This window comes from Heterodontus francisci, chromosome 16, assembly GCF_036365525.1.
Source record: "Heterodontus francisci isolate sHetFra1 chromosome 16, sHetFra1.hap1, whole genome shotgun sequence".
Taxonomy (NCBI): Eukaryota; Metazoa; Chordata; class Chondrichthyes; order Heterodontiformes; family Heterodontidae; genus Heterodontus; species Heterodontus francisci.
The window spans coordinates 48,792,544-48,814,060 of NC_090386.1; positions in this window are offsets into that span (position 1 = coordinate 48,792,544).

A 21,517-nucleotide genomic window follows, 5' to 3' on the forward strand; every position below is an offset into this window, starting at 1 on the left:
GCAGCCCCACCGGGAGCAGTGGCCACTGCTTGGCCTGCAACAATGCTTCAAGATGAAGAGGAAGGATGGCCCGGAAAAGAGGTAGCTTTTTGGGACCTCACCAGGGGTGATCGTTTGGGCCCTGGTGAGCCAAGAGATTGGGGAGGGGCATTGGAGGTGGTTGGGGCATCGGGGCAGCCCACTGTCGGGCACAGGGTGCCCAATCAGGAGGGCCCCTCCCCCCACCCCCCCCAGGCCATCAGAAGGCCGCCCGCTTGCCAACAGTAAAATCCCTGTGGCAGCAGGCGGAGGCCCTTAAGTGGCCGTCAATTGGCCACTTAAGGGCCTTGATTGGCCTGGAGTGGGCAGGCCATTTCCCACCACTGCCGCCCTGCATAAAATAGCGGTGGAGGCGGGTGCGGGTTGGGAAGGGCCCCCCCCCCCCCCCCGGGCCTCCCACTCCATTTTACCCCCCCGCCACCAGCCAGCTCTTTGGGGGGGATAACTCCGGCCCTAGCTTCCTTAACTGTCCTCATTTTAATATCTAGACTTTGCTGCATTATATTAATACTTTTTTGCCTTTCCACAATACTTTTTTCAAGTATTCCTTCAGCTCCTCACACTTGTGTCTAGAAGATGTACGTGGGCTTTTTGTGTTACATTAAAAACATCTTTCCATTGGCATGTTATATTGGAACATCTAAAACCGGCAGTAAGATGGTACCAATTAAGTGGCACATTAGCTACGTGACAAATATGAAAGAAGCATTAGTACAGAATGAATCTTGATTGGTGGCCTTTCTGTTGTTACTATTCATGAGATCAAGATGACAGAAATCGGCAAACAAAATTACCTGCTTTTTTTGTTGGCAATCCAAAAATTCTACAAACATTAGGTTATTAATCCTTGACAAGAAAAGCTCAAAATGTACCCCAAGCTTTCCCTCATGATTTGAAATTAAAGGGATTACTTCAAAAATGCCATAATCATCTGGTGTAGAGAAGGACGATGAGGCTGATCCCTAGTGTCAGAGGATGAAGTTTAAGAAATTATTAAAGAATGTGAATTCTTCACCTTGAAAGGAGGTGGCCACATAGAAGTATATAAGGTACTAATGGAATAGAAAAGGTTAATCCAGAGCACAATTTGAAGTTAAATCATAGGCAAAGATACATAAGCACAAACAGGTAAAAGACAAGTTTGGGAAACATGACAGTGACCCATTGTCTCTTCCTACATTGTAAGTTCTAAAATCACCTAAATTAATTTTTAAAAGTTAATTTTAGTTAACACATTGGAAAATGTATTTTTTGTTGTCTCCCTATTCCCCTTTCTACAGATATGTCACAGAATCAGGAACAGGTGAGGAGAAAAGACGCAAGGACATCCTTGATGAAACAGAGTAGAGTTAAGACCAGAGGTCTTTAATGAAGTTGCATTGTCTGTGGAAGAGGACATCCGTCATCTGTTGAATACAGGCCCTTAAAGCTCCAGATATTCTGTGCCTGACTGAAAGGAACCAGAGCTGTAGAAATTGAGGGCTGTCGTCATCTTCATTCAATTAAAAACCCTGCAGGAAGCAGACAGGGGAATGCCACTGCAATCCTTTCACCATCTTAATGTACATATAAGGTACATATAACGTATGTCAGCCAAGAGCGACGTCTCAATTCATTCCATCTTCGCTGCCGCCGGAGAATCCTTGGCATCAGGTGGCAGGACCATATCTCCAACACAGAAGTCCTTGAGGCGGCCAACACCCCCAGCATATACACCCTACTGAGCCAGCGGCGCTAGAGATGGCTTGGCCATGTGAGCCGCATGGAAGATGGCAGGATCCCCAAGGACACATTGTACAGCGAGCTCATCACTGGTATCAGTCCCACCGGCCGTCCATGTCTCCACTTTAAAGACGTCTGCAAACGCGACATGAAGTCCTGTGACATTGATCACAAGTCATGGGAGTCAGTTGCCAGCGATCGCCAGAGCTGGCAGGCAGCCATAAAGGCAGGGCTAAAGTGTGGCGAGTCGAAGAGACTTAGCAGTTGGCAGGAAAAAAGACAGAGGCGCAAGGGGAGAGCCAACTGTGTAAAAGCCCTGACAACCAATTTTATCTGTAGCACCTGTGGAAGAGTCTGTCACTCTAGATTTGGCCTTTATAGCCACTCCAGGCGCTGCGTCACAAACCACTGACCACCTCCAGGCGCTTACCCATTGTCTCTCGAGACAAGGAGGCCAAGAAGAAGGTTTGGGGGTCCTGAAAATGTTGTCTTCAGACACTCAGTGCATGGTAAAACTGAGAGAATTAGAAAAGAATTTATGAAAACAATTTCCGGACTGAAAAGATGAGGCTACACAGCTTAAATAATCCCTTTGTTGTTCTGCCAGGATAAGAACTATGTAAGGGCCATTAATCAAGGCAGTACCAGGTGATGTGTGCTATGTTTTTCAGACTACATGGCTATGGTGAGAAATCAGGAGTAAATCCAGAAAATCTACATTTGCCATTGACTACAATGATGGACAGGGCTATAATAATGAACATTTCTCCATTTTGGCAAGGGTATTGGTGGAGTGATGCAAAAATTCCAGAAAATTACAGTGCAACATAAATAATAGTATAACTCACTTATGCTATTATTTCCTGGAATTTCTACATGGAATAATGTATTGATGAGCCATTACTATGGTGGCTCCAATTGGCCTACATAGTCATAACGTCACAGAAGGAGGCCATTTGGCCTATCCAGTAAATGCCGGCTCCGTGTAGAGCAATCCAGTCAATCCCATGACTGAAAAGGCTCATTGTTACCATGTCAATGGGTGAATGAGTGAATTAGTAAAACTAGGCTGAAACTTCAATGCAGTGCAGAGGGAATGTTTCCGTCTTTGAGTTGGGACATCAAACCGAGGCCCCGTCTGCTCTCTCTGTTGGTTGTACAAGAGGAACAGGGAGTTTTCTCTGTGTCATGATCAACATTTATTCCTGAATAAACACAAACTTAATTTGTCATTCATCCTTTGCCACTAGTGGCCTCTTGCTGGGACTGGACTGGCCACCATGTTTGCCTGCAAACAGTGACTGCATCTCAAAAGTAATTCACTGACTGCAAAGCTCACTGGGATCTCTGAAGGACATGAGAGGCTTTTTTTTTTTATTCGTTCATGGGTTGTGAGCATTGCTGGTAAGGTCAGCATTTATTGCCCATTCCTAATTGCCCTTGAGAAGGTGGTCATAAGCCACTTTAGTTTAGTTTAGTTTAGAGTTACAGCACTGAAACAGGCCCTTTGGCCCACCGAGTCTGTGCTGACCATCAACCACCCATTTATACTAATCCTACTACACTAATTCCATATTCCTACCACATCCCCACCTGTCCCTATATTTCCCTACCACCTACCTAAACTAGGGGCAATTTATAATGGCCAATTTACCTATCAACCTGCAAGTCTTCGGCATGTGGGAGGAAACCGGAGCACCCGGAGAAAACCCACACAGACACAGGGAGAACTTGCAAACTCCACACAGGCAGTACCCAGAATTGAACCCAGGTCGCTGGAGCTGTGAGGCTGCGGTGCAAACCACTGCGCCACTGTGCCGCACTTTCTTAAACTGCTGCAGTCCACATAGTGTAGATACACCCACAGTGCTGTTAGGAAGGGAGTTCCAGGATTTTGACCCAGCGACAGTGAAGGAATGGCGATATATTTCCAAGGCAAGTTTCCAGAAAATTTTGGGCCATTAATTTACGATTGGATCAAGTGGTACCAATAAGGTTCCATCTATGAATAGTGATGTAGTGGTTTTAGCCAGTGCTATTGACAAACCCATCAAGATACATGCATATTAGAAACAATCCACACTATGTACCAAGTTTAATATGGTCGTGCTTGGGACTTCCTGCCCAGGTGGATCTCTCAACCATTTGTTAAATTCTGTAGCCAACATTGATACAACACACTAATATTTGAACTTCTATAGTCTTAGTGGTGCCACGTGTAACCATTCCATGGTAATGCTTGTGATGGTCACATGTACAGAACTGTTAACTTAAAATTGAAATATTCAAAACAATATTGTATGAAGCATTTCCTGTTGGCATTACATCCACCCACAGAATAATGGGTATTTATGTCATCAGAAATTATACTTCTTCCACTAAAATTTCAGCTCCAAAAGGGCATTTAGCACATTCACTGCCCCTTGTGTAACTGAACCATATTAGACCAGGAGAACTCGAAGTTCAATCCTTGGTCCATGCTGATCTTAATTGGGTGGCACATTTTGATATGTGTTTGTGAGACATTTTAATGAGTGCCTTCTGAAAAGCCATATATACTCCATCCACTGCATTCCCTTTAACTACACAATCATAAAAAAACTCCAGTAAATTTGTCAAAATCCAATCTGCCTTTAACAAATCAGCTGGCTGTGCTTGATATTCTAAATGATTTGATCTTCAATTATGGATTCTAAAGAATTTGGCTACAATTGAGGTTATACTAAACTGATTTATGGTTACAGTTTATCCTTCTTTACCTTTTTGAACAGACATGTCACAGTGGCTCTCCAGTACCCCAGCACAGTTTGTGTATCAAAGGAAGATCCACAGCTTCTGTTATCGCCTCTCTTGACTTCCGTCAACCATCGTAATCTGGTGACTTATTCACATTCAGTTTTGCTATTCTTTTAGAACCAAGGAAAAAGAATGAACTCACATTAATGTAGCACCTTTCACAAATTCAGGATGTCGCAACCCACTTCATAAACAATAAACTTTTGAAGTGTAGGTCACTGTTGCAATGCAGGGAAGCCAAATTCTTTTCCATAGTTATCTGTAACAATTTTTCCACATCCTCCTTTAGCGCACATAATTTTTCCTCTGCTATCATTTGTACACTGATGGTGAACATTAATTTAATATCTCTACCATAGCTTCATCTTCGACTACTAGATTCTCTCTCTTTAGCTCTGAGTGATTCTAACCTCTTTTATTCTTTTAAAAAGAAAGAACTTGTATTTGTATGATATGTTTTACAATTTCAGGATGCCTCAAAGTGGTTCGCAGCCAATTCTAAATTCATATTCGTGGTCTTTGAAGTTAGTCATTGCTGTAAAGTAGGGAAACATGGCAGCAAGGCTCCAAGAACAGAAATGAGCTTAATGACCAGATAATTTGCTTTAGTGAAGTTGGCTGAGGGATAAATAGTGACCAAGACATTAGGAGAATGTCCCTGTTTTTTTCAGAAAGTGCCATGAAACTTTTTATGTCATTTAAGAGGGAAGATAGGACCTCAGTTTTATTATCTCAGCTGAAACGTGGTACTTCAGACCGTGCGGCATTCCCTCAGCACTACAATTGAGTGTCAGCTTAGGTTAAGTAGTCAAGCTTCTGGAGTGCTGCTTGACTCCACAACATTCTGACTCAGAGGTAATAGTGCTACCACTGAGCTGAGGCTGACACGCTTAATATGCATATCAAAGCCCTTACTCTTTCTTCTATATTTATGTACTGGAGTGTTTTTGTGCTTTCTTGTTTGCCCTTCTATTTTTCCTTTTTACCTTCTACAGCACTTTTTACATTACTTATGCTTTTCTTTCATGTGGTTGGTCCTTGTATTATAATATGTCTCCCTTTATGTCTCAGTTTAGTTTTGATCTGTAAATATTCATGGATTCTATGCTTTGATTTTTTGCTATCCTTTTCAATTGTCAGAGTATATCCATGCTTCATCTAGTTGAAGAATCTCCATCCTGTTTTATAACTTTTCTGCTCAGATAATTTGGGTCTGATCACTTCTTATCTCATCTTTGTCTTTTTCCAGTCCAGCCCCCTTATCTTTCATTGTTTACTATCTTTTTCTATTTTCACATTGAATCTAACAAGGTCGCTATTTATTAATTGTTTTCCTATTCTCACATAAAGGTAACAGACCTGAAATATTAACTCTGTTTTTCTCTCCACAGATGCTGCCTGACCTGCTGAGTATTTCCAGCATTTTCTGTTTTTGTTTCAGATTTCCAGCATCTGCAGTATTTTGTTTTTGTGTTTGAGGCATTTGTCGGTTTGTTTCTCAAACAATGCTTTTTTCATGTTGGTCTAGAAATATACTGGGGAGGGGGGTGGTTAGAAGAAAAAAACTAAATACTGCAGATACTGGAAAGAGTCAGCAGGCCAGGCAGTATCTCTGGAGAGGGAAACAAAGGGTTAAAATTTCACGTTGGTGTCCTTTTGTCAGAACTGAAAGATGTTACAGATGAACAGCATTTAAGCAGGTACGTATTATAGAAATATAATGTTCAAGAAAGTGGGTGAGAACCAAATTATTCTCAGCTGTGACAACCCCCACAGTCAGGGCCCTTGCCAGTGAATTCAGGAAGGGAAAAAAATAAAAGGAATGCTTGATAACAAGACTTTCTCTGTAACAGGCTTCAATACATTCCTGCCCACACAATATGAGGTAATATATATATATATAAACATGCAGAGAAAGCAGATAGTTAATGAAAGAGAACCCTATTTGCTACTTCAATAGTTGTATTTGAAGCCAATTGATTATTTATAATTTCCTACAGGAAACAAAAAGATTTGAGGCTTTTCCAGTAGTAGTGTAGGAAGTCAGCATTCTATGCGGCTGCTTGTCATGCAATACTGGGTAACTGTAATACCTAAGTATTCAGCTTCCCAGGAATCAGCAAAACACAGTTTCTTTAAAATATTGCTTTTCTACATAAACAGTGTTTTGTAGAGATTATTTTGAAGCAAGAACGTTTATGATGTGCAATTAATAAGAAACCAGACACAAAAACATAGCAATGTGTATTTATATAACTGCCACCAGAGCTCCGATGGTTTCGCTCATGGTGAATCTGAGAATATGCCATTTTATGACTGGAGCATTATACCATGTAACACACAATGTATTATTCTGTTGCTAAGATGTAGTCGTGCACAAATAGCCTATCCCTTAAAGGTCACAGTACCTTGTTAGTATAGATATATTCTGAGGTTAACCAGAGGTGAATTGCTAATAGGTACATTTTCAAGTCAATTAGAGGACGTTTTCTACTGATAGAAAAGTTTCTCTTGAACTAACAGGACATTATTGGATTTCATTCTCTTTTTTATTCCTTAAGTATAACACCAAAAATGTGACAATTGCATCTCAAAACTTTTATTTGTAAATGTATTGATTTATTGTCAATTTTGCTTGCTCTAGTCCTCTTAGATTTTGATTTCTGTTGAGTGAGTGTTCCATGGGCATCATTTGCTCGGCTGTAAATTGCCCAACTGGCTATTCTTCATGTGTCAGCTAGGTAGTGAATGTCCAATAGCTATTTAACCACAGGTGTTATCACAGATGAGTTTGATGGTGGCTTCACACAACATCAACACACATGCAGCTTCCCACAGGCCTTACTGGATAGTTGTCAGTAATTTACACCCCGGATCAATTTGTTGCCATTCCTAGGGTGTGTACTCACACGGCTGCCTTGGCTGAGACAATCTAACTCAGCACAAGTCATGTATCAAACCTAAAAGTTATATTCATGAACTCATTTTCTCAGTTTTAACTTGACTGAAATTATACTATCATTTTGACAGTATGCCTGAAATTCATCATCTATAGGGTAGGATATGAATTATAATCAGCATAAATTAGATTAATTGAGAAAATGCACTGTGGCAAACATGCACATACAGATAATTTAGCAGGTGCACCACTCATCAATTGAGATCCCTTGAGAAAAGAGACAGCAAACAGATTATTCCCATTCCAGTTTGCACTTGGTAAAGTGTAACGTATTCACAGAAAATATCCAGGGTTTTTTCATCAAAGTCAAGCACAAACAAATGCTGCTTCAGTTTTAGTTGAACAGAATAATGCAGTCAAAATGTATTGATGTTAGCCAGCATTTTGTTGTGTTCTTTGTCACATAACATTATAAACATCAAGGTTACCTTATATTCAAACGCCACAGGTGCTGACTCCCAAGGAGTCTGTGTTTTTCTGAAATTTTGTTTGGATGAATTTTGTGTTCAGCAAGGTGCTGGGAAGTTGAACACCTCTTCCATTGTTTGTCACCTAGCAGCAACATCAAGCGTTCACAGGTCTAGTATAACACAGAAAGCAAATTTTACTCTGCACCCAACAGTTCTAAGCAAAGTAGAAGACCCTGAACTGCACAAGTGTGAATTGTTTCACTTTTCACAGCAACAGACTTTATTGTCCCTCAGAATGAGACTGCTGAAGCAGAGCCACTTTTCTGCAGGGGTCCTTGACCGTGCAGTCCCAAAACATACACAATGCAGGTTTCAGGTGGAATTACTGGATAGCATTCAGAAGTAGAAACAGTGATTCTCTCTTCCCTAGCCCACAGCACTGAGGCCAATTCTAGTTACCAGTAGCGTCGTCACTACCCCTGCTGAAGTCAGCTATCTCAGTCTGGACTGGATGTAAACCTGGAGCTGAGTGGCCTGTATCACTTTGTGAAATGAACCATCAGGGGAGGTTCAAACTTAATGTTTTTAAGCAAACTATAGCTAACCAGACATGTGGAGGTTTGGGTGATGTGAATGATTGAACGCTGGACTGAATTTTAATTTTGAGGTGCCAGTCCCGCTGTCAGGGCCAGAACCAGCTGTGAGGCATGTTGGGAGCAGGAGTGGCCAGCCACACGCGATTCAACAGTGCCTAGCCTGTTAAGCCTAATGAGCTGTGACACCTGACCAATTGTGTGGTTGGTGTCAGGCCCAGAGGAGTGCGGCATCAGGTGATGCTTCAGCAGGTGTTGGCACCATTTTCAAAGGGCTGCCAGCCCTGCATTGAACTCTGCATTCTGAAGACCTGGGAAAGGAGCAGGTAAGGTAGAAACTGAAGAGAAGGCTGCGAGGAGACCCCGGGTGGTCCCACACTTCACTGATGCCTCCCTCCAGGTGCTTTCACAGGCTAGGGAGAGGATGGAAATATTGTTCCCAATGGACGGGAGGTGGAGACCTGGGAGTCAAACCAAGCACGCCTGGCTGCAGTTTGCAGAGGAGGTCAACAGCCACCGACATGGATTCAGTGCCGCAAGCAGCTCAATGACCTCATCTGGGCTGTGAAACTGAGTACCTTTCAATACCTTCATCCTCTTGCTTGTATCTGGCAAAGCAGGAAGGAGCATTGGGAGGTGAGGAGTCAACCCCCACCCAGACATGGGCAAAAGGGGATGTAAGATGACTGGCAGCAGCATGGTAAGGTGACTGTGAAAGAAGATCCCCTGTTATAGTGCAATCTCGCAAGGTCCCTGGAAAGGGGTCACATGCAGGAGGCGTCTGTGTTCCCCTATCAGTGGCAGTTGGACTGCCAGTAGTCTATATGTTAGGATTGATGTTGCTGGGGGACCAACAGCTCCCTTCCCTCTGTCTGCAGAAGATAGCACACAATCAGAGAGAGTGGGTCAAGACTGGCGGTGGGCTACCCATTCTGCATGTCTTAACACCGATGGAGGAGGAGGCTATGGAGCTAGCTGGACTTCAAGGCAGCCGGAGTGGTGCAGATGAATGGACAATGGCACCTTCCCAAGGTAGTAAGCAAAGTCACCCTGGAGCACAAGACTGCATCTGCAGCATTGGAGCCATGCTGCTCATCAGACATCTGGTGCCCACAAGGGTCTGCATCGTGGGGGTGTGTGCTCTGGATGGAGGAGAGGCCCTTGACCCTTACATGTCTCTGTTCTCTCCTGCAAGTTAGGGGTGCCAAATCACAGATCCTCCAAATCCGCAGGGGAGCCTGCCACCTCTGAGGGGGAGAAAGGAGCCTCAGAGAGTGTATCAACACCTTACATTCCTGCACCCTCCACCAGTGCAGAGACTTGCACCTCAGTGGGTTTGCGCTTGAGTTTAGATCTGGGCACACAACCTGGTGAGCACAGCACAATACGTGCCCGAGCAGCTGACAGAGGCACTCACAGCCAGGTCTCTAACAGTTGGAGGACTATGGGAGGCGAGGTCTGTGCTGAGTCCCAGGCTTATGATGTGCCTCTGGTGTTGGCAGCATCACAGGAAATGCTGCAGCTGCAGTGCGAGGTCTGACAACATCTGACAGAGATGGCAGAGGCAATGCGTGCTCAAGCACTGATGATGAACATAAGAACATAAGAAATAGGAGCAGGAGTAGGCCATTCGGCCCCTCAAATCTGGTCCGCCATTTAATAAAATCATGGCTGATCTGATTGTGACCTTAACTCCACTTTCCTGCCTGCCCCCCCACCATCCCCCCCATAACCCTTGACTCCTTATAGATCAAAAGTCTGTCTACCGCAGCCTTGAATATATTCAATGACCCAGCCACTACTGCTCTCTGGGGAAGTGAAATCCGAAGATTAACAACCATCTGAGAGAAGAAATTCCTTCTCATCTCTGTCTTAAATAGGACACCCTTTATTTTGAAACTGTGCCCCCAATTCTAGATACCCCACAACGGGAAACATCCTCTCACCATCTACCCTGCCAAGCTCCCTCAGAATCTTATATATTTCAATAAGATCACCTCTCCTTCTTCTAAACTCCAATGAGTATAGGCCCAGCCTACTCAATCTTTCCTCATAAGATAACCCCTTCATCCCAGGAATCAACCTAGTGAACCTTCTCTGAACTGCCTCCAATGCAAGTATATCCCTTCTTAAGTAAGGAGACAAAAACTATACACAATACATTAGGTGCGGTCTCACCAATACCCTGTACAGTTGCGGCAAGACTTTCCTACTTTTATACTCCATCCCCCTTGCAATAAATATTAACATTCCATTTGTCTTCTTAATTACTTGCCGTACCTGCATGCTAACCTTTCATAATTCATGTTCAAGAGCACCCAGAATGCTGTACTGCAGCATTGCAGTCTCGCTCCATGTAAATAATATTCAGCTTTTTTATTCTTCCTGCCAAAGTGAACAACTTCACATTTTCCCACATTATATTCATCTGTCAAATTTTTGCCCACTTATTAACCTATCTATATCTCTTTGCAGACACTTTCTGTCCTCCTCAACTTGCTTTCCTGCCTATCTTTGTATCGTCCGCAAATTTGGCTGCAATACACTTGGTCCCTTCATCCAAGTCACGAATATAGATTGTCAATAGTTGAGGCCCCAGCACTGATCCCTGTGGCACTGCACTAGTTAAAGTTTGCCAATTTGAAAATGCCCCATTTATTCCGACTGTCTGTTTCCTGTTAGTTAGCCAATCCTCTATCCATGCTGATATATTACCCCCAACATCATGAGTTCTTGTCGCATGTAACAGCCTTTATGTGGCACCTTATCAAATGCCTTTGGGAAATCCAAATACACTACATCTACTGGTTCCCCTTTATCCACTTTGCTTGTCACATTCTCAAAGAATTCTATTAAATTTGTTAAACACAATTTCCCTTTCATAAAACCATGTTGACTCTGCCTGATTGTATTATGGTTTTCTAAATGTCCTGCTACTACTTCCTGAATAATGGATTCTAGGATTTTCCCAATGACAGATGTTAGGCTAACTGGCTTTCTGTTACCCACTCTTTCTTGAATAGTGGAATTATATTTGCTGTTTTCCAGTCCACTGGAACCTTTCCTGATTCTAGGGAGTTTTAGAAGATGGAGGAGTCCATCCAGGCCTTGAGCTCAATATTGTCTCTGACTGGTGCACAAGTGATGTCTTGCATGGACAGCCACATCCAGCACAACACTCAGTGTCTGCAGGACATTTATGCAAACGTCCATATCCTCATCTTCATCATGGGTACCAGGTAACAGTGGCAAAGTGAGAAGAAGACAGGGGTCCTGGAGTCACCACCAAGTCCTCTGCACTCTCAGGTGAGCAGGGAGGCAGAAGTCTGCCTTGCTAGGGAGGAGTGGCTGCCTCCTGCAGCTGGGGCCACTCTCAGGGTGCTCCTGGTTTGGTCAGTTGCTCTTCTGCTCCTCTGCCAGCGTTGCCAATTCCTCCATCATCCCTGCCGACAGAGGGTGCTACTGGTTCTGTGCAGGAGGCCCTCAGCATGCTGGGGCCATCCGGGCCTTAGGCATCCTGAGGACAAGGGCCAAGGTCATCCCTAGCCAAGGGACAGCAAGATCATCAGCCAGCCTCCACCTCAGCTGACTGCGCAGCGGGAGCACCACATATGAGTTCCCATAAGAAAATATAAAGCACACATAGAATCATGGGGTTATCACGGGTGAGTGTTTCTTTCACATGCAAAGGGCAGGCTCTATTGTGAATATTAAATCATTTCTGTTAAGCATAGGCTAGCTCCCCTTTCTCTTCCACCAAGACTTTGGCACTTCGCTGCCACCCAGCCTCTCAGCTTGAGAGTTGGAATCCGTGTAGAAGCGAACAGAGTCATTGGCCCTCCTGAAAAGGGCATTCATGACCTCCTTGATGCACTGATGTGGCACTGACTATGAGATCCCACACATGTCCCATGTAGATCCCTGGAACAATCCGGTAGCATAGAAGTTCTTGCCACTGTGACCTACAGCATCACTGGCAGCGGATTCTCACCAAGTCCCCTGCAGCATAGCTCATCTTGCATTATGGCACATAAGTCAGTGACAGCCTCCCTGGAGAGGTGGAATCTTTGTTGGCATTGCCTCTTGGACATCTGCTGAGAGCTGAACCTCGACCTGTAGACCCTCTCTGGAGGGTACCTCCTTCTGCGAGGGGCAATTCCCTCTCTCCCCACTCTGTGCCCTTCCCCAGTGTCTAGAGGCTGCTGCTGACCCTCCTGTGGGCTCGGTTGTTGCGGTGCCACTGCAGATGCCAGGCCCTCCCTCCCGTTGTGCTGTACCTTATCTTCAACTGGGTCCCTGAAGCCTGGATGAATGTGGCCCATGATAGTTGGCCTCTCCCTAAATGGCAGTCCTTCCCTGCCTGCACCACCCCTCCTTCTTGCTCCAACTTGTGGAGCCTTTTCCAGGTGTCACTTGCCCATTGCTCCCCTCCTTGCAATGGCATCCTCCCCCACAGCTCAAACATCTTACCCCTCACTCCCCATGCTATGTGCACAGCCCTCCCTTCATTACCCTGCCAGGCCTTCGATGATTGCCCTCTCAATGGTCTCCCCTAGCAGGCAGCCATGCTTTCCCACCTCTACTGCCCCCTTGAAGAAGGCGAGCCTCTGAAGCCCCATGAAACACATGCACCGTTTGAAAAATCCAATGTGGAGCATAAAATCGCTTTTAATTGGCTTCTAAAGTATCTTAATTAACAGCCCGCCACGTCGCTATGGGACCTCTGCCTTCCATGTTTGCTCCCATAGAGAAAATCGGAATGGGACGTCATGACGTTGGACTACCTGCCCGACGTGGCCCATCCCAATTTTATGTCCCCCCCGCCCATGCCTCCATTCCCATTCACTTTGTTCCATTAAAATTCTGGCCTTTTACCTCTGGGAAATGGATTTGAATCCAAGGACAGGATTTTTTCCGTGGACTGCAGAACCCTGCCATCAGGCTCAAATGGGGGTCAAAGCCTGCAGTGTGTGGGGAACAGTCGCGCAACTGTGATTTTCTTTGATGGCCTATTAGTGGCCAGGGGTGAGCTCGCCATCCAATTAAGAACAGTGAGTAGGCAAAGCTGGAGGGCTCTCCAGCTTGGAAGGAGCAGAAGCTGGCCTTTCAAGGTAAATGAGAGAGAGGACGCCCCTAGATGGAGGCACCCTCTCTAACTTCTTTAAATTTATAATACAGAAATAGACTTAGCAGCCGAGCCACCATTGTGGAGGGAGAACACTCCTGTAGCCTGCGGCTGTAGCCAGGCAGTCAGGGAGGACCTCTGAGCCTTATTGGAGCACTGGCACCACCCCTCCCCCCACCCCCTCCACCGCCCCCCCCACCCCGGTCTGCTGCTGGGTGGTCACCTCCACGCAGTTACACTGTTCCCTGATGCCTCTGGGGACTTGGAGGCTGCCTGGAAAATTCTGGAAAGACTGATAAAACAATTGGCCTTAATAGGCCTTCAAGTGGCTCAATTGGCTACCTGCTGCTTGTGGGTGGGTAACCTTACCACGCCCCCATCTCCCATCCCACCCCCTGGAAAATGGTCCAGCGGCAGGATTGAGCCGGGGAATCAGCTGCCAGCCAGCGGCATGAAATTCCCCGCCCACTCATCTCCGTGCCCACCTCTATTGGAGGCTAAAAATTCATCCCTAAGTTTTCTCTATCAGTTGATTGGGTACTTGACTGTCTCTCTCTCTCCACAGCATGATAACATAACTTACCAATACCTCACCTTGTAACATCCCTTTCGCCTAGTCTTTAATATCGCTATTCTCAATCACCCATCCCGAGGTTATCCACAAGATATCCTCACTCATTTTCTCCCCAGCCTCTGAAGTGAGTGACTCCTCATTCTCAATCCCAGCTCAATTAACCTTGCCCCTCTCCTCTGATTTTACTTTGCTTCTTAAACTTCTGAACTTATGAGCTGTCCCATCTCTATTCACAGCCAACCCAATTGTGTCCTCTCATGGGGCCACTCCCATTCCTACGGTCTCAATCACAGACAAAGCCATCTCCAAGCACTTCCTTTTATCCCTCACCATCCATGTTTTTCTCCCCACTTCCAATACCACTTCCTTCTACATTTTGCCCTGGAAAAACTACTTCCCAAGTCACTTACAACTCTACTCGCTTTTGACCTTCCACTCTCCATGATACCGCTGCAGCTGTTGGTCTACTCAACTACTCCTCCACCTTCATCCTTGATGCCCTTTGCCCAGCAAAAGCTTTCTTTTCCCCGTCCTGGTTGTACCCCGGGTATGGCCCCTACCTTTGGTCCCTTAAATCCAAGAGTGCAGAGTTAAGGTTTTCTGGCACACAACTAGATTAGTATTCATAACGTGATCTGGCTGGACCGCATCAAGTGCTATCAGGCCTCACTCTCTTTTGCCATACAACTAACTACTCTAGAATCATCCTGGAGAGAAAAGGTTCTTTTCTGTGCTACCAACCATCTCCTTAAACCTTTCTTCTCCAACCCAGTACACCGTCACCTCCAACAACAAGAGTGAGGAGCTTAATGGATTTCTTTGTTACTAAGACTGAGATTATTCATTCAGCTGCTTATGCTACTTGCTCAGAAGTCAACACATCCCCAACCCCCCACCCCCACCCTAGCACTGATCCCACATCTTTCCCTACTCTAGTACTGATTCCACATCTTTCCCCGCTCTCGCACTGATTCCACATCTTTCCCCATCCCAGTACTGATTCCACATCTTTCCCCGCCTTAGCACTGATCCCACTTCTTTCCCTGTCCTAGCACTGATCCCACTTCTTTCCTTACCCCAATACTGATTCCACATCTTTCCCCGCTCTAGCACCGATTCCACATCTTTCCCCATCCCAGTACTGATTCCACATCTTGCCCCACTCTAGTACTGATTCCACATCTTTCCCCACCCTAGTACTGATCCCACATCTTTCCCCACTCGAGTACTGATTCCATATCTTTCCCCACCCTAGTACTGATCCCACATCTTTCACCACCCTAGTACTGATTCCACATCTTTCCCCACCCTAGTACTGATCCCACATCTTTCCCCACCCCAGTACTGATTCCACATCTTTCCCCACTCTAATACTGATTCCACAACTTTCCACACACTAGTACTGATTCCACATCTTTCCCCACCCTAACACTGATTCCACATCTTTCCACACACAAGTACTGATTCCACAACTTTCCACACACTCGTACTGATTCCACATCTTTCCCCATCCTAACACTGATTCCACATCTTTCCCCACCCTAGTACTGATTCCACATCTTTCCCCACTCTAGTACTGATTCCACATCTTTCCCCACCCTAGTACTGATCCCACATCTTTCACCACCCGAGTACTGATCCCACATCTTTCCCCACCCTAGTACTGATTCCACATCTTACCCCACTCTAGTACTGATTCCACAACTTTCCACACATTAGTACTGATTCCACATCTTTCCCCAGTCTAGTACTGATTCCACATCTTTCCCCACTCTAATACTGATTCCACCTCTTTCCCCATCCCAGTACTGATTCGACATCTTGCACCACTCAAGTACTGATTCCACATCTTTCCCCATCCCAGTACTGATTCCACATCTTTCCCCATCCCAGTACTGATTCCACATCTTTCCCCACCCTAGTACTGATTCGACATCTTGCACCACTCAAGTACTGATTCCACATCTTTCCCCATCCCAGTACTGATTCCACATCTTTTCCCATCCCAGTACTGATTCCACATCTTTCCCCACCCTAACACTGAACCCATATCTTTCTCTGCTCGAGCACTGATTCCACTTCTTTCCCTGTCCTAGCACTGATCCCACTTCTTTCCTTACCCTAATACTGATTCCACAACTTTCCACACACTCGTACTGATTCCACATCTTTCCCCATCCTAACACTGATTCCACATCTTTCCCCACCCTAGTACTGATTCCACATCTTTCCCCACCTTAGTACTGATCCCACATCTTTCCCCACTCTAGTACTGATCCCACATCTTTCCCCACCCTAGTACTGATTCCACATCTTTCCCCACTCTAGTACTGATTCCACATCTTTCCCCACCCTAGTACTGATCCCACATCTTTCAGCACCCGAGTACTGATCCCACATCTTTCCCCCCCCCTAGTACTGATTCCACATCTTTCCCCACTCTAGTACTGATTCCACAACTTTCCACACATTAGTACTGATTCCACATCTTTCCCCAGTCTAGTACTGATTCCACATCTTTCCCCACTCTAATACTGATTCCACCTCTTTCCCCATCCCAGTACTGATCCCTCATCTTCCCCACCCTAGTACTGATCCCACAACTTTCCCCACTCCAGTACTGATTCCACATCTTTCCCCACCCTAGTACTGATCCCACAACTTTCCCCACTCCAGTACTGATCCCACATCTTTCCCCTCCCTAGTACTGATTCCACATCTTTCCCCGCCCTAGTACTGATTCCACATCTTTCCCCACTCTAATACTGATTCCACATCTTTCCCCACCCTAGTACTGATCCACATCTTGCACCACTCTAGTACTGATTCCACATCTTTCCCCACTCTAATACTGATCCCACATTTTGCACCACTCTAGTACTGATTCCACATCTTTCCCCACTCTAGTACTGATTCCACAACTTTCCACACCCTAGTACTGATTCCACATCTTTCCTCACTCTAATGCTGATCCCACATCTTGCACCACTCTAGTACTGATTCCACAACTTTCCACACCCTAACACTGATCCCACATCTTTCTCCGCTCTAGCACTGATTCCACATCTTTCCCCAATCTAGTACTGATTCCACATCTTGCCCCACTCTAGTACTGATTCCACATCTTTCCCCACCTTAGTACTGATCCCACATCTTTCCCCACTCTAGTACTGATCCCACATCTTTTCCCACCCTAGTACTGATCCCACATCTTTCCCCACCCTAGTACTGATCCCACAACTTTCCCCACTCCAGTACTGATTCCACATCTTTCCCCACCCTAGTACTGATTCCACATCTTTCCCCGCCCTAGTACTGATTCCACATCTTTCCCCACTCTAATACTGATTCCACATCTTTCCCCACTCTAATACTGATCCCACATCTTGCACCACTCTAGTACCGATTCCACATCTTTCCCCACTCAAGTACTGATTCCACAACTTTCCACACCCTAGTAATGATTCCACATCTTGCACCACTCTAGTACTGATTCCACATCTTTCCCCACTCTAATGCTGATCCCACATCTTGCACCACTCTAGTACTGATTCCACAACTTTCCACACCCTAACACTGATCCCACATCTTTCCCCGCTCTAGCACTGATTCCACATCTTTCCCCACCTTAGTACTGATCCCACATCTTTCCCCACTCTAGTACTGATCCCACATCTTTTCCCACCCTAGTACTGATCCCAGATCTTTCCCCACCCTAGTACTGATCCCACAACTTTCCCCACTCCAGTACTGATTCCACATCTTTCCCCACCCTAGTACTGATCCCACATCTTTCCCCACCCTAGTACTGATCCCACATCTTTCCCCGCCCTAGTACTGATTCCACATCTTTCCCCACCCTAGTACTAATTCCACATCTTGCCCCACTCTAGTACTGATTCCACATCTTTCCCCACCTTAGTACTGATTCCACATCTTTCCCCACCCTAGTACTGATCCCACATCTTTCCCCACTCTAACACTGATCCCACAACTTTCCCCACCCTAGTACTGATTCCACATCTTGCACCACCCTAGTACTGATCCCACATCTTTCCCCACCCTAGTACTGATCCCACATCTTTCCCCGCCCTAGTACTGATTCCACATCTTTCCCCACCCTAGTACTGATTCCACATCTTGCCCCACTCTAGTACTGATTCCACATCTTTCCCCACCTTAGTACTGATTCCACATCTTTCCCCACCCTAGTACTGATCCCACATCTTTCCCCACTCTAATACTGATTCCACATCTTTCCCCACCCTAGTACTGATTCCACATCTTGCACCACCCTAGTACTGATTCCATATCTTTCCCCACTCTAGTACTGATTCCACAACTTTCCACACCCTAGTACTGATTCCACATCTTGCACCACTCTAGTACTGATTCCACATCTTTCCCCACTCTAATACTGATCCCACATCTTGCACCACTCTAGTACTGATCCCACATCTTTCCCCACCCTAACACAGATCCCACATCTTTCCCCGCTCTAGTACTGATTCCACATCTTTCCCCACCCTAACACTGATCCCACATCTTTCCCCACCCTAGTACTGATCCCACATCTTGCACCACTCTAGTACTGATCCCACATCTTTCCCCACCCTAACACTGATCCCACATCTTTCCCCACCCTGGTACTAATTCCACATCTTTCCCCACCCTAACACTGATCCCACATCTTTCCCCACCCTAACACTGATTCCACATCTTTCCCCACTCTAGTACTGATCCCACATCTTTCCCCACCCTAACACTGATCCCACATCTTTCACCGCTCTAGTACTGATTCCACATCTTTCCCCACCCTAGTACTGATTCCACATCTTTCCCCACCCTAATACTGATCCCACATCTTTCCCTGCTCTAGCACTGATCCCACATCTTTCCTGCCCTAGCACTGATCCCACATCTTTCTCAGCTCTAGTACTGATTCCACATCTTTCCCTGCTGGAGCACTGATTCCACATCTTTCCCCACCCTAACACAGATCCCACATCTTTCCCCACCCTGGTACTGATTCCACATCTTTCCCCACCCTAACACTGATCCCACATCTTTCCCCACCCTAACACTGATTCCACATCTTTCCCCACTCTAGTACTGATTCCACATCTTTCCCCACCCTAACACTGATCCCACATCTTTCCCTGCTCTAGCACTGATCCCACATCTTTCACCGCTCTAGTACTGATTCCACATCTTTCCCCACCCTAGTACTGATTCCACATCTTTCCCCACCCTAATACTGATCCCACATCTTTCCCTGCTCTAGCACTGATCCCACATCTTTCCTGCCCTAGCACTGATCCCACATCTTTCTCCGCTCTCGTACTGATTCCACATCTTTCCCCACCCTAACACTGATCCCACATCTTTCCCCACCCTGGTACTGATTCCACATCTTTCCCCACCCTAACACTGATCCCACATCTTTCCCCACCCTAACACTGATTCCACATATTTCCCCACTCTAGTACTGATTCCACATCTTTCCCCACCCTAACACTGATCCCACATCTTTCCCCACCCTAACACTGATTCCACATCTTTCCCCACTCTAGTACTGATTCCACATCTTTCCCCACCCTAACACTGATCCCACATCTTTCCCTGCTCTAGCACTGATCCCACATCTTTCACCGCTCTAGTACTGATTCCACATCTTTCCCCACCCTAGTACTGATTCCACATCTTTCCCCACCCTAATACTGATCCCACATCTTTCCCTGCTCTAGCACTGATCCCACATCTTTCCTGCCCTAGCACTGATCCCACATCTTTCTCCGCTCTCGTACTGATTCCACATCTTTCCCTGCTGGAGCACTGATCCCACATCTTTCCCTGCTCTCGCACTGATCCCACATCTTTCCCCGCTCTAGTACTGATTCCACATCTTTCCCCACCTTAGTACTGATTCCACATCTTGCCCCACCCTAACACTGATCCCACATTTTTCCCTGCTCTAGCACTGATCCCACATCTTTCCTGCCCGAGTACTGATTCCACATCTTTCCCTGCTGGAGCACTGATTCCACATCTGTCTCTAGTTTTTTTTTCATATCACTCCTCATGCCCTCTATCAACATATCTTATCCATGAGATGCACCACTTTCTCCCTTGTCCCCATTCTCAGTAAATTGCTGATGGCCCAACTTCCCAGCTGGGACCAATGCTGACCGACATTGTAAATGGCTGCCCTTCCTCATATACAGACCCCACTCCTGTTCAAAACCCACGCTCAATCCTTTTAACCTTGCAAACTACCATCCCCTCTCAACCTTCCTTTCAGCTTTAGATTTCTAAAAGCTTTAGGTCTTAATCACTGCTCCAGTTTTCTCTTGGAGAGCAGCTGCTGGGATTGGAGAATGGCTGCACCAGAGGCATTGGGAGTGGAAAGATTGTGGACTGGTGCTTGGGTTGGGAAGTCCCCCCCGTTACCCAGTCACTGGGGTGGTTTGGTCTCCTGCAGTCTGCCTGCCTTTCTTCCACCACATTCCTGGGCAATGACAACCCTCTCCACTTTGCCAGAATTTTCATGCTTCCCTCTGCTATTTTGTTGTAAGTATTCTTACCTCCTCTCAACCCATATTTTGTTTTGATCAGGAATGTTTACTCTGTTTCTCTCTCCACAGATTCTGCCTAATCTTCTGAGTACTACTAGAATTTCAGATTTCCAGGAACCACAGTATTTTATTTTGGTTTTGTTTCTATACTTTTCTCATCATCGGCCCCTTTTGCTTTGCACCATCATAAGAACATAAGAAATAGGAGCAGGAGCAGGCCATTCAGCCCCTCAAGCCTGCCTCGCCATTCAGTAAGATCATGGCTGATCTGTCCCAGGCCTCAACTTCTCTTTCGGGCCTGCTCTGCATACCACTCGACTCCCCGAGAATTCAAAAATATAGCTACCTCCTCCTTAAATACATTAAGTGACCTAGCCTCCACAACTCTCTGAGGTAGAGAATTCCAGAGATTCACCACCCTCTGAGGGAAGAAATTCCTTTGCATCTCAGTTTTAAATGTGTGCCCCCTTATTCTGTAATTATGTCCCCTAGTTCGAGATTCCCCCACCAGTGGAAACATATTCTCAATATCTACCTTGTCAAGCCCCCTTAAAATCTTACATGTTTCAATAAGATCACCTCTCATTTTTCTAAACTCCAATGAGTAAAGGCCTAACCTGTGTAGTCGTTCTTGATAAGACAACCCCTTCATCCCAGGAATCAGCCCAGTGAACTGCCTCCAATGCTAGTATATTCTTCTTTAAATACGGGGACCAAAATTGTA